This window comes from Biomphalaria glabrata, chromosome 12 (assembly GCF_947242115.1).
Source record: "Biomphalaria glabrata chromosome 12, xgBioGlab47.1, whole genome shotgun sequence".
NCBI classification, from domain to species: Eukaryota; Metazoa; Mollusca; class Gastropoda; family Planorbidae; genus Biomphalaria; species Biomphalaria glabrata.
The window spans coordinates 14,181,938-14,197,526 of record NC_074722.1 but is presented as its reverse complement, the minus strand read 5'-3'; positions in this window follow the sequence as shown (position 1 = coordinate 14,197,526).

Below are 15,589 nucleotides of genomic sequence, written 5' to 3'. Positions count from 1 at the left end.
TATTTGAAACTGCAGCGTTTCTCAAACTTTATCTTTCTCCCAGTCACTAGTTGTTGTGACTACTATATGGCATGTGTGGCCAACCGTGACACACGGTCAAGAGAGTGTACCTGGTCAGTAGAGGGCTGGAGACCGTGAAGGTGTGTTGTAAACAAAAGCGAAGGCAACAACATCGAGTGGAGTTGCTTGTATAGAAATGTTAGCCTGTACATATGTTACTATTAAATTCTTTACAATTAAAGGCAGTTTACAATTAAAGGAAGTTATTTCACCACACTAGTTTTGTATTACAGGGTTCGGATGTTTCTTCAGAATTCAAGTTTATTACATCGTAGTCCAAACCTTCTATAGGACGACTGGGATGGCAGGGTTTGAACTATAGACTACCGAGACGACAGCTCAGAGCTCATACCACACGACAAGGTAGCTATTCCAGTAAATTTAAAAAAAAAAAAGTAAAGTTCCCCCTTCATACCTTGCGATCTATAGGGCAGATGATGTAAAGATCATATAACGTCTGCTGATCAGTTCAATCATCCCTTACCATTTCATGTCTCCTGAAATCTGTGTGTCTCGTGTGGTTTGATTGGTCCATTCCTTGTTATTGCTTTTTACTTTTGCCTACTTTTGAAAAAAACAACAACACAACTTCTACCGGTATCAGCTTACATTCTATTCACGGGTTCAGAAACTTAGAAGGACAATTTATAATATTTCGAGAAAATTCTAACCATTTTCCAAACAGTGAAAACTTTGGTCTGACCGTAATTATTTTTCTGAAATATTTAGTCTTCAGACTTGGCTTAAGTTTTACAAAGCCTAGGCCTATATCAACTCACTGGATCTGTGTATTAGTCTGGTAAAAAATTTGTGCACATTATTTCTCCAACACCCAGTTTTGGATCAAGTTGAAATTTTATACAATTATTTCTGGTACCTGACAAAACAAGAATCAATTAAAAAATTAAACAACTAATTATTGGCAATTTTTTTTTGGTTTGTATCAAACAAGGGAAAGAATTTTACTTGACAGATTGACAGATGTGGTGGTTTAAGTTGAATTAGTCCCTTACAGGTTTTCCCTTATATGTTTGAAAAAAGAATAGACAGCAATAACACCTTTTATATTCATAAGCACTTCGCTGGCATAGTGGTTAGTGTATGTTAGGCTTGAGCCCTCGAGTTCGAATTTAAGTCACAACTTTTTCGAAAATACACTTAAAGAAATTTCACGATAACCTTCATACAGATAACCAACCCCTTTTAAACCCCCTCCCCCCGCTTTCCCAACTCGCCCATACAAGTGATAAGATCATAGAGCAATGAAAAAGCTAAAACCATGAAATTGAGAAACAAAACCATTGGTAAAAATATTTCTAATCGCACATATTTATTTTTGTTAATCTAGATCTATTAAAAATTTAATTACATGACTGATCCAAACTAATTGATACAACAACGCTAAATATAAGCTTTGTTTAAAAATTTTTTTTTTATTTTTCTTGTTTTCAATGAAATGCGTTTATTTGTACCTCTTTACGTCGCACGACTTCAGACGGAATTACCTTATTATACTCAATGACAAACTGAACATAGTTCAGTGTTTGTCGCAATAATAAAGCATTGCAAGAAACAAATAGACTGACAAATGAAAGACCATCATCAGCTTTGTTCAATATGAATTGATTTTAAAAAATCGTTTTTTAAAAAATTACTTCTATACCTTAGAAAAAAAAAACCTTTGATTTTAAATCGTGATCTGAGAGGGAATGATATGTTCTCAAAGATGAAATAAGGAATTCGTGTTGCCAGAAAAGGACAGATTCTGGACATTCAAATGTATTAAATTCTAATATTTGTCTTAATCCGTTGTTTCTATGATTCAAGTTTTGTAGAAGCCTAGCAACGGCCTTCACCAGATGAACCAGGAATGGGAGGCTATGTGTATACAAACGTTCTGATGGCATTTTTTAGCGTCACTTAATATAACATATATATTCGTTGGATTGGAGATTTTCACGATAAACTGCACATTTCAAGGACGCTAAATTGAACTTCAAAATTGGCAACTAAATAAAAAAAAAAACGCAATAGCATCAACTTTTTTCCCCTGCAATTCTGAAACGTACTAAAAAAAAAAAACAACAACATAGGCGTAACAACATTCCATTTAGTTTGTATACCGGATCATGGGCGTAGCCAGAATTTTTTTCGGGGGGGGGGGGGGGCTTTTGGTTTTTTTTTTCCCTCCCCGCCATATGTTTGTGTTTGTGTGTGTTTAATTAATCTTTATTACATTCTGACTTTTCATTCTTTCGGAAGAATTTATTGTACACTAGAATAGGTTCTTTCTGGAGTTAGTGGAAAAATTGTAGACTTCACGTCCTTGCCAGCAATGAGATCTGGGTTAGCGCTGTGAGCTCCCCCATCGCTGGGCGAAGCCCCACCGCCAAGCACTATTTCCGGTTTTGAAATCCTAGAAAATGCATATTCTGAGGTATCTATAGAGCATTACTCTGCTATTAAAAAGTTTTATTTCAAAACCTAATATGCTATTCTTACTGACTTAGATCCTCCTGCGCCGTTTGGCTCATTGGACGGCAAGCTGTTTCCACAAAAATCTGTCACTGGCAATGTCTGAATTCCCACCTGCTCTTATGACCTCTATGAAAGTGTGGCGTAAAGTTGTACTAGGATGTTCCCGTTTGCGATTTCCTCGTAAGGCATCCATGTCATTGCAACTCTTATTATGTGTAATTCATTTTGTCCCGTAAACCCCACATTTAGTCTTTTTCAATTTCGGTAGATGACTATCAACTGCACTTTATTAATGGAGTCCAGCCACTGGTACAAATTTTGTAACCTCTCTTGGCTACGCTCTCGGAATTAGGTAACTGTAGTTTGCTTTCTATTTTATATAAAAAAAAAAGGGAAGTTTTATCGTCAAAATCATTTGTTGTGGGGTTTTTAAACTAAAAAAATCTCTGGAGTTTTTTTTTTTTAAATTCAAAACCCCATTTAGCTACGCTCATAGAATTTGGGGAGTGTAACTTGCTTTAGAATAATATTGAAAAGAGGTTTTCGATCTCAAAACTCTCTGTATGGGGATTTTAAACTCAAAACCATCTGAATTGGTTTTAAACTAAAAAAAAGCTATCTGGAGGTGGAGGTTTTAAACTCAAAACCCCCCTTTGGCTTGGCTAGGCTCAAAGAATTTTAGTGTGTAATTAATTTTTTTTTTATAGTAAGAGGTATTTTTTAGCATCAAACCTTGATGAAGGGGGTTTAAACTCAAAACCCTCTTTGGCTACTCTCATAGCATTTTGGTGTGTAATTTGCTTTTTTTTTTTTTCTATAGAAGAGGTATTTTTTTAGCTTCATTCCCCGCTGAAGGTGAGTTTAAACTTAAAACCCCTTTGGTTACGCTCATAGAATTTGGAGTGTGTAATTTTTCTTTTTTTTTTATATTGACGAGTTATTTTTTAGTTTTAAACCCCGCTGAAGGGGGGTTTAAACTCAAAATCCCTTTCGCTACGCTCATTTTTAGTGTGTAATTTGCTTTTTATATTGAAGAGGGGCTTTTATAGTAAATTTCGGAGGGGTTTTAAAATCAAAATCTTTCTTAGCTATGTTCTTGGAATTTGGGAATTGTCGTTTTCATTTGTTTTGTTTTGTTTTGTTTTATAGAAGAGGGGAATTTAACTGCAAATCCCCCTGGTAGGGGTTTTCAATTCAAAATACCCTTGGCTGCGCTGGGGTAAGTAATGGTTTAGTATTAAAATCTCACCTAAAATAATTAAAATCAAAGCAAAAAATCAGTTTTTCAAGTCCGTTTCCGGGGAGGGGAGTTTCATTTCGGGAGGGGGGGGGGAAGTTTGAACCCCCAACCCCCCCTGGCTACGCCCATGCGCCGGATACACCAAAAAAACTTGCTATTTATTGTCTTTTTCCACCATTAAAATCTCTATTACTTTTGGACTTTCCGTCAGAAATAAATATTTCGGCCCAGTCCAAAACTCCAACAGAACGGCTGAGAATAGAAGCGGACGGGGATCATCTTAGCGACAATCCGAAGCTTATTCTATAAAAAATCCTAAAATCTTAAAATCACATTTTCAGCTTGTCTACGATGAAATTTTTTTATTTTTTTTTTTGCTAGCTCTGGAGAAAATTGTGTTCCACGCTCAATATTGATCGTTGATATCAAGTTCCTTTAGAGTAACAATCGTAAGTTTATATTATCATTAAGTTCTGTAACCGGATCAATTTTATTGAAAGTGGTTCTCTTGAGTCCTCCTCTCTGACCTATTTGTTAGTGAAGAATCCATTAAATAAGGCTCACATTACAGAACTTTATTTGCTAGCGGGCCCCTTAGGGAAAACGTCGCTAATGTTCTGGAGATGCACGTCTGACACTGTTTAAAGGTCAAAAAATAAAAGTGATCTTAAAATATCCATTTACCAGCGCCAGTGTATCGAGCTCTTGTCAGACATGGGGAGTAGGACGACTAGGGTTCATTTATTGGAGATTTCAATCCATGGTGGAATAACTCTAAATAGCGAACATTCTGGTGAATCCGGTGTACAGCATAAAGAAACAAGTGGATACTCTAGGTTGTTGTTGTTGTAGTTGTATAAAGGTGTAGGGTAAACATTGTGTGTACTTGTTAGCATTGCGGAATGAAATATTCGAAACTCTCTCTCTCTCCATTTGTAGCATAAAATAATTTGATTGTAGAAGAATTAAAAGTTCCTTCTAACACAACATTGTTTGAGCTTGACATGAACTAGCCAGGAAACATGCAGTACACTTTTTATGTATTGTGTTTATAGTGTTTGGGAATTATGGGGAAAAAAGCCTCGCTTTGATAGTGGACCACATGGTCAAAAGTCAGTAATTTTCATGGTCTTGGAAGAGAATAGGCGTAGGAGTTATTGTTGCTAAAAAGTCATTACTGATATCTAACATATTATGTATTTGATATATTATATTGGATTCTATAAGTACGTTTTTGAAGTATGATATGTGATTCCTTATGGCTGGACTTGCCAGTGAATTGTTATTTTATATTCAATAACTATGATGTCTGCTACAATTGAGTTTATTTATGAATCTAAATGTTTGTTGCTATAGTACTCAGTAGTAGCCATACGCGACAGTAATGCAAGTAAAGTGAAGACCAGTCAGCTAGTGCACAGTAGACACTCTGAAGTTAAATAAATATAAAGTCACACATAACGTAACTTTACACCTTCTATGGATTGAAACAACAAATGCTCACCTAACTAGCGGTAATAAAGGAGATTTGATATGCACACAAACTTCCACAAATTGTTCACAGTATTTAGGAATTCTATTTTATTTTGCTGAGTAAAAGGAAGTTCCTTTTGATGCTCTTGGCATTACTTAATTTATTGTTTATTATTTTAGCTTCCAATAAACTGATCACATTTCAACAGTCCGCTCACTTTCTCACTCTTTCTGTATCTCCTTCTCTCTATTTTTCTCACTCTGCCTTTCCTTATCTCTCTTCTCTTTTCCTCTCTCTTTCTCTTGACCCTCTTCTCGTTGCACCCTGCGCATCAAAATTTAACTTTTGACGTTAAACTAGAACGTTCCTGTATTACTCTCTTTCTCTTTCTTTTGTTCTCCTTATCTTTTTCACTTTTCTCCTCTCTTTCCCTCTCTCCTTCTCTAGCTCTCTACATCTCTTTTTTTTTCTGTTTTACATGTTTTGGATGTTCCTTCAAAGTTAAAGATCTCTTCTATACACACAGGCTGTCACGTGACAGTTTTTTTTCGTTGTTTTATTTAATATTATCACCTGGCTAAATGTTGTTTGTTTACGATTGGTGAATGAGGTCCAGAACAGATATCGTGCTTGTACTTCAATGTCGGAGGCGCGGTGGCTGAGTGGTAAAGCGTTTAAGTTCCAAACCGGGGGTTCCGGGTTCAAATTCTGGTGAAGAATGGGATTTTAAATTTCCGGCGCCTCTGAGTCCACCCAGATCTAATGGGTACCTGATATTAGTTGGGGAAAAGTAAAGGCCGTTGGTCGTTGTGCTAGCCACATGACACCCTCGTTACCCGTAGGCCACTGAAACAGATGACCTTTACATCACCTGCCCTATAGACCACAAGGTCTGAAAGAGAAACTTTACTTTTTACTTTTACTTCAATGTCTCAGCACAGTTAACAACAGAGCTAGTGGCATTTTCATTTAAATGGAACTAGAATTATGATGTAGGCTAGATCTACCTAATTTAAACTTCTGATTTAGTACTCTTAAGATCTATATTTACTAGATATAGATCAAAACATATGGATTTGGAATAATTTGGATGTAATTTAGTCTTTAGATTATATTTATGTAAAAACAAACAAGATAATTTATCAATAGACTGAATGCAACATTAAATTTAAAAATAGTAGATTAGTTTTAGTATATTATAACATTGCAATATTGATCTAGACGTTTGGAAATAAAAATATAGGCCTACAATTGAAATCTAGAAATAGAAATTCTATATCTTGATCTAGTCTATATCATTCTAAACTAGACCTACAAATTCTAGATATAGAATCCACAATGATTTTAATTAGAATATAATTATAGATCTAGTTTTAAAAAATCTAGATATACTGTAAAAAATCTAGATATAATGTAAAAAATCTAGATCTAGTTTAAAAAATGTAGATAAGATCTAAATCTAACTATTGTCTTTTTTAAATACGAGTCAGATAGGTTTAATAAACATTACTATGCCGAGTTGTTTTAGCATTTCATTTGAAGAATTTATTCCATATGACGTCAAAGGAAAGAAATCCACTACGTCACACGGCCAAGTTAGACTAAAAAATGTCATTAATATCTTATATAATACAGACGTTACTTCAAAAAAGAAGATGATTACGTCCTACGCGTCATGCATTTAGTCATGAATATTAACCAATGACTTAAATTCTGCCAAGTCACTGGTTTCCTGGCTAGCTCAGGCAACCCATTCCATGCTCTAATAGCACTAGGGAAGAAGGAGTATTTATACAAATTTGTCCTAGCATATTGGAAAAGGAATGTGCAGCTTGTTGAGGGTTGATAGGCATTGGTGCACCGAGTGAGTTCTTTTAGCATTTCATTTAAAGAATTAATTCCATATGACGTCAAAGGAAAAAAATCCACTACATCATACGGTCTAGTTAGGCTAACAAAAAATGTCTTCATCAATACGACCAAGTTTTCGAGGGCTCATAGACATTGGTGCACCGAGTTTTTTTTAAGCCTTTAAAGAATTCATTCATATGACGTCAAAGGAAACAACATTCATTACGTCACTATGGGCTAGTACCAAAAAATGTCTCTATTAACAAGAGAGATTTAACGATGGTTCATAGACATTTGTGCACTGAGTTCAAATAGAATTCATTTAAAGAAGATTAAAGCCGCATTTTTTGTGCGTTTCGTCTGTCAGTCTGTCCGTCCGTCATCTTAATATGAAAAAAAAAGCTATTGAAAATTTGATTCACCTTTAATTTTCCTTCCAAAATATCGCAATACTTTTAAGTATGTAGGCCTATAATAGATTGTTCCGGATGTTTGTATATATATATAGTGAGAGAAAAAGAGAATTCTAAATAAACCTAATACCGTTAATTAAATTTTTGGGATAATCTCGTATAAAAATTAAATGTACATAGCCTTGTAGAAAGATTTTCATTCCATACTTAGGTGTTAGGAAGTTGTTTTCCTTAAAAATCGGAACATAATTTTAACGATAATTAGATTTTGTAACGTTTTAGCTAGACAATTAAATGTAATGTAAGAGAGAAGTGAGATTTTACATAAATATAGTTAAAATATTTTTCATAAAAAATCTGAAACACATTTTCGTAAATGAGAAGAAGGTTTTTTGTTTTATTTATTAGAAGAGGGACTTCAAACAGTTATTTGGCGTTAGTAGATTTTTCATATAAATTCGGAAATATTTTTCGACTGTTTGTAAGAAGATTAAAGTAATGTAGGTGGATTTCTTTTTCAAAACAAAATCCGGAATATTCTTTAACTATTAAACTTTTGTTATGTTTCAGCAAGAAAATTAAATGTAAAGTAAATCTAAAAAGTTATTTTCAATAATCGTTTCTAGTAAGTTACATTCTTATTTTATAATCCTGAACAACCTAATGTCGATATTAAAAAAAAAAGTCATTTGACATAAATATGTGTTAAGATGAAAATACGGAACAAGTTGATATCGATAATAGAACTATAGTGGCATATTGTCAAAGAATATACGTGTATATAAGCCACTTATGCGATTTGAAAAAAATCATTTGACATAATTTATTTTTGATAAAACAATATCCGGAACAAATTTATAGTTAATAAAATATAAGTCAGCATAGATATTTTTATTTGGCATTTATATGCTATTTACATTAAAAAAACGGAACAATATAATATTGATCATGTGTTTTTGCTACGTTTAAGCATGGAAATTAAATGTAATATAAGTTAGAAGAGCAAACAAATATTCGTTGGCATTGCTTTGTTTTTCACAAAAACACCCAGAACAATCTATTATAGATACTTAAAACTATTGAGATATTTCGGAAGGAACATAAAAGGTTAAATTCTAGTTTTCGAGATCTGAGTGGGACAGACGGACAGACGGACATTTTGCACAAACCTAATAGCGGCTTTTCCCCTTACGGGGGGGCGCTAAAAATGCTCACCAAAACACTCACACACTTGTCATAGGCCGTTAATAGTTGTTATCTTGAAAAAAAAATTGCTTGTATAAGTTTTTAAATTGTCTACCAAGGCGAGATACACACTAAAGGAATTATTGTTTTCATTTTTTTAATACACTTTGTATACACGTATTCACCCAGCTATTTCTTTTTTTAGAAAAAACAAAAACAAAATATTTTAGAGATATTTTGTTATTAAAGATTCCTATATATACTACTAGCAATACACACCCGGCTACGCCCTATGAGTCGCTTCGTAGGCTTTATATTGTTTTTTTTGGCCGAAAAATCCCTCCATTTTTTTATTTCATGAACGGGCCACACTATAAAGATCTCCCTTACCAATATACTTTTTAAAATTAGTGTATCTGTTACAATTTAATGACCCGCTATCTTTCATTCTGCCTCTCTCTCTCTCTCTCTCTTTCTACCTATCTCTCTCTCTCTCTCTCTCTCTGCACATCGTAATTTCTCCGACATACATTTGATTAATAACGCCCTCCCCAGGGACTAATACGCCCATGCTTTTGAACCGTAATATCTAGTGTTGCTTTTTCTTATCGGCCCAACCCCTAATTCTCGGATCAATCTGAAACTTAGCACAGTTGTTCATTGACATAGGCAAAATATGAATTAATAAAAAAAGTAACCAATGAGACAATTAATTACTGGTAATTCACTCCTTTGTTTGATACCAACAAGGGAAATAAATACTTCAGTATTCACAGATATTGTTAACGCTATTACTTTTTACGGCACTGACATATGGAATAACTTGTTGGCAAGGCAACGCTTCGTCTAAACTGGTGGCCATCTAGAAACCATCATAAAGAGGGCATCAAAAAGTACACTCACAACATTACCACATTTAAAGGAACTTGTTGAACAAGTTGACCAAGAAAACTCGAAAAAATCTTGGAAGATAAAGGTCGTCATCTGCTTCAGTAGAATGTCAGGTCCTCGCGAAGTGGGCGACTGCTGTCAATCAAAACAAGAATAGAGCGGTAAAAAAACTCATTCGTACTTCACTCGGTCAGACTATATCAACGCCACTCATTGATCAGGAAACATGAAAAGGACCAAGATGCTTGTGTGTAGTCGCTGAATGAACTTTTTATGTTGTGTCTGTTGTATTTATGTGGAAATACTGAAAATAAAATACAAAGGTTTAATAGAAAACTGTTTTTTGCTAATTTCGGTGGTCAGGTTCAAAACTAGTTCTTAGCACGCGCCTAGGAGAAAAAGAAACCTGTGTGCAAAAACTCATGCGAGTCGTACAATAGTTCAGATCTTTTGATCGATGAGTCAGTGGTCACTTATAAATGAACACTATATATATATATAAATAAATAAATAAATAAATAAATAAGTAAATATATATATATATATATATATATATATATATATATATATATATATATATATATGAAGCGGGTTTTAAGCTAAAAAAATACCTCTTCAATATAAAAAAAAGCGAATTACGCACTCAAAATAATATGAGCGTAAAAAAACAAGGTTGATTTTGAGTTTAAACCCTCTTTTTCCATAGGGCTTTTTTAAAAGTTTAAAACCCCTCCAGATGGTTTTAGTTTAAATACCCGCATACAGAGAGTTTTGGGGTTGAAAACCTCTCTCTTCAATTTTATTCTTAAGCAAACTACAGTCACCAAATTCTATGAACGTAGCTAAGGGGGTTTTGAATTTGTTAAAAAAAAAACCTCCAGAGATTTTTCAGTTTAAGGCCCCCAACAAATGATTTTGACGATAAAACTTCCCTTTTCAATATAAAATCTAAAGCAAATTACTGTCACCTAATTCCAAGAGCGTAGCCAAGAGAGGTTACAAATTTCTACTAGTGGCTGGGCTCATTAAATAAAGTGCAGTGAATGGTCGTCTGCCGAAAAAGAAAACGACTAAATGTGGCGCAACAAAGATGGCTAACACGGATTTTTTGAAAGTAAGTTACAGAGATTGGGTCTCAATAAAAGAAATCCTATGCCAAACTGGGAGTTGACACCTTAGTAAGGTTATGACAGAGCGTCGCACGAGGTTTGCGGGACATGTTCTCCGACAAAATGAATTTCGCAAAGAGTTGCAATAACATGGAGGCCATTACGAGAAAAGCGCAAACAGGGACATCCTAGTACAACTTGGCGCCACACTTTCTTGTAGGTCCTCAGAGCAGGGAGGAAGAGGCTTCAGACATTGCCAGTGACAGATTTTTGTGGAAGAAGCGTGCAGCCCAATACGACGAACGACGATCTATGGCAATAAGCATAGCACATAAGGTTTTTTAAATAAAACTTTTAATATATAGTTCGTCCATCGTGGTTCGATGATGACCACTTTGTCATCCAGGGGGCTGAGGGGTTTGCAGGATAATGCACTGTAGATACCCCAAAATAAGTATTTTGTTGGCTTTCAATACCAGAAATAGTGTTTGGCGGCGGGACTCCGCCCGCGTTAGGGGAGCTCACAGCGCCCCCAGGATAATGCACTGTAGATAACTCAGAATAGGCATTTTGTTGGCTTTCAATACCGGAAATAGTGTTTGGCGGAGGGGCTCCGCCCCACACTAGGGGAGCTCACAGCGCTCCCTTAACCCCCTTGCTGGCAATGGCTGGGAGTCTACAATTTTTTCACTAACTCCAAGAAGAACCTATTGTAGGGTACAGTAAACGTTTACGAAAGAATGAAGGGTCAGAATGTAATAAAGATTAATTATGTATACACACACACACACATATATATTTGCCGGGGGGGGGGGGGAGAGAAGAAAATCCCCTTCAACACACCCACCACGAAAAAAAATCCTGGCTACGCCCATGATATATATATATATATTGTTACAAATGAACAGTGACAAGTAGAGGTCAAAGTGTGACCCCAGCGAGATGACACAGCAGCCAGTGTTCTCTGGAATCTACGCGTATAAACAAAGACAGGATGTGACGTGTCTTCACGTGTTGTTCCAGAGGACGAACTGATCTACGAAGGGGGCAGTGTTACAAATGAACAGTGACAGTTAGAGGTCACTACGTGTGACCTCGGCGAGATGACACTGCAGCAGGTGTTCTCTGGAATCGACATGTATAAACAACGACTGGATGTGATGTTTCCTCCCGTGTTGTTCCAGAGGATACTAGCAGAGGTTTTGCAATATTGGACAAGAGATTAGGGACTCTATATAAGTCAGAGAGTTGATGTGAAAGTCAGTCGTGAGTGAGTCGTCGGTACTGTTGTCTACTGTGCGAGACAGTAGAAGAGAGATGTGTACGACTCGATGCAAGTTAACTAGGGTAGAGTTAACTGGAGTGGACTACTGTCGTTAAGGTCTATACAGCGAACTACAGTGGACTTGAGCCGTTACAGTCGATACAGTCGATGTAAGAGGTGTACGGCTCTGATTCGGTAGACTTGAGTACGACTTGGTTCAGTTTTGGGAGACCTGGAGCGACACTGGGAAGTGTGTCGTTGGTCTGTTCTGTGGAAAACGGCTCGATGCAAGTTGAGAAGAGATGAATTGCAACGAAGTGAAGAGATGAATTGCAACGAAGTATAGCTAACTGTAAACTGACAGATATTGTACAGTCTTCTACGCTACATGTTACAGTAACGAATTGTTAGAGTTAATAGTCATTAAAGTTATATGAAACTGAAAGTTTAGTCGTCAAGTTCTTTGCAGTGTTTTTATTTGTGTGCCTACTAGTACATTTAGCCAGAAGATTCAGAAATACGTAACAATATATATATATATATATATATATATATATATATGGGGAGGTTGGGGTTCAACCCCCCCCCCTCCCGAAATAAAATCCTTCCCCAAACCTCCCCCCCCCCGATAAAATTCCTGGCTACGCCCATGATATATATATATATATATATTCTAAATGTAGAATGCGGCTTTTTAGGAAAATACCGTAAATAAAATACAAAGATTTAATAGAAAGGTTGCTGCTTTTTGTTAATTGCAAGTAAGAGACCCAAATCTGTCAAAACCTTTTCTTTGCGAGCAGAAGAGATGGTAAAATGAGCCTGTGTACGTAATTTCACGAGAATCCATACGGCAGTTGAGATTTCTTAATACATACATAAATTAATGAATGAATCAGTGAGTGGTATTTGGAAATATATATATATATATATATATATATATATATATATATATATATATATATATAATATATATTGTGTGTAACAATTAATATTTATAAATTGTTTTGTACTAACACTACCCATTGAATATTTGTATGTAACTACTGTAATTCGACCGTACTAAATGTCTATAAAGGTCTGTGAATATACCTTAATATTAGCATAAGCTGCAGCGGTGAGGGTGTTTCCGGGAATTCCCAAGAAGATGGACATGCACAAAAGAGCACCGTACAACCAGGATATCCACTGCGGGATGACCGGAAGAGCAAAAGTGAAAGTTTTATTTGTTGGCGTGGTCACGTTCCACGGTTCAAAAGGCCAGCTGTACGTGACGTTGTCTAGATGCATCACTTCTGATGTTATATATGTCACATTCTCAAGAGTGGTAGACTCTATCATGCTTCAAGGCTACGACCTCTAATGTAGATTAAACTGATACAGCATTGTGAACTGTAATTTAAAAAAAAAATCGAATATTTATTGAGCACAAAATAAACAAAATCAAACAAAAAATATGACGAACAAATAGGCCTAACACAAAAAAAGCTTTTTAAAAATTCATCAAACACTTACACTTACACACAAAAAGACTTTTAAAACAAGGTTACAAAAGACAGTTTGTGTGGAAACACAAACTCAAAATCGGCCCCCGAAGTGGTCCACCCAGGCAGGCTTCCGAATGAAATTATATCAAAGACAAATGAGAGATAAGAATGGATAATGAAGGTTAACAGATCTTGTGTAGTGCCCCAACGATCCCGCAGATCAAAGGATAGGTGAAAGTGAATGTAAAATTAGATGTGAACCTGGCCTAACTAGTTCCCTTTTCAGACCTTGTGGTCTATAGGGCAGATGATGTAAAGTTATTCTGTTTTTGTGGCCTACAGTTATCGAGGGTGTCATGTAGCCATCACAACGACCAACCGCCTATACTTTTCCTCAACTAATGTCAGGTACCCATTAGAGCTGAGTGACTCAGAGGCGCCCAAAGATTCCAAAGTTGAAAATCAGAGTCTTCACCAGGATTCGAACCCGGGACCCCGGGCTTTACCGCTCAGCCACCGCGCCTCCCCTGGACTAACTGATGTCTAATTGTTTTGAAAAGGCTCAATCTCTTACTCGAATCCTTAAAAAAAATAAAAAATTCCGCAATAAAAAAAATGTTCAGAAAAATGAAGTTTATAAGATTACTATTCTTTTTAAATTAGGTCTAACTTATAATGCATACTAATTAGCTTTTTCTCTTTAAAAAACTGCTTGCATAACTGATTTTAAAAATTAGATTTTTGGCTTTCAGAAAAAAAAATGTAGCCGTTGCATCAGAACTTTGAATGGTCTAAAATATTGTGATTTCGGATTTTCAATATCTTTTCTAATTTACGAGATCTAAACGGGACGGACGGACAGACATTTCGCACAAATATAATAGCGTCTTTTCCCCTTTCGGGGACGCTAAAAAGGGCAAAAATATAAATTGCATTCATGCAGCCATTAACCATCATGGGTCTGTGCGGGTAGGGGTGAAGCATGTAAATGGGCTATGTTGGACTAGTCCGTTTCGTTTCTTTGAATAAAAAGTTGAATCACAAATTGGGCCGGAAGTTTCTTTTTTTCTTATATATCTTTGCATTATTCAGTTCTCTTTTTAAATTAAACTGACATTATTATGCTATAATTTTAAGTGTGATTGATAGAGAAAAAAATTCTGCACAAAAATACGGGTAGTTGAGATATAACCCGATAGAGGCTATAAAAATAAAAGACCTGAAACTAGCTCGTGAAACTACACATTTACAGTACTTTATTTGATGAGTATTTTACCCAAGATCTGTGTTGTTTTTTTAGGACTAGCTTATTTCAAGTACCCGGCATTTTCAGATACACAATTTCATACAGAAAATAATTGTTGAAAAAAAAATTGTAATTATTTTAATCTTTAAATGATTACTTAAAAAGGTGTTACTCTAATCAATGTCGGGAAAAATTATTACTTTTCTTGTATTTCAACGTTATTTGTTAATTTATTAGTAGTTGAAAGTTAGGCAATCTATCACTAAGTACATCATCTATTTTTTTAAAATCACTTTATATGTGCATACTTTGTATACAGCTTACTTTCAGCCGACATGCCATATTATTAATAACACCTATATGTGAAAGTCTCAATCATTTAGAGTCTTAGACAGTCATTATTTTAGATTAGATTTAAATAGAATCTAGACCTAGATTTAGTAGGCCTATTGCTATAAAAATAAAAATAATAAGTCACTAGACATATCATTAGCAATTTTATTATTAGGTCTAGGCATTGAAAAGTAAATCTATTAATAAACTATAATAGATCTAAGTCTAATTACCAACTTATTAAATAAGTAGAAGTATTATAATGAATAGTGTATAGATCTATATTGACTAGATTATAAATAGATCTATAGATAGATCTCTAGTCTAGTAGATTAAGTATAGAGCATAGTAAATGTATTACAGTATTATTAGATCTATGTCCTATGTCTATATCTAATAATCTAATATAATTAATAAACTTTAGTCTTTAGTAATATCTAGACTTTATTCTAATAAAAACTGACTATATGCATAGCATAGGCTAGACTCGGCAATTTAGTCTCAAGATAGAATCTATACTATTACTAGATCTATTCGATTTTTATATATAGATCTAGT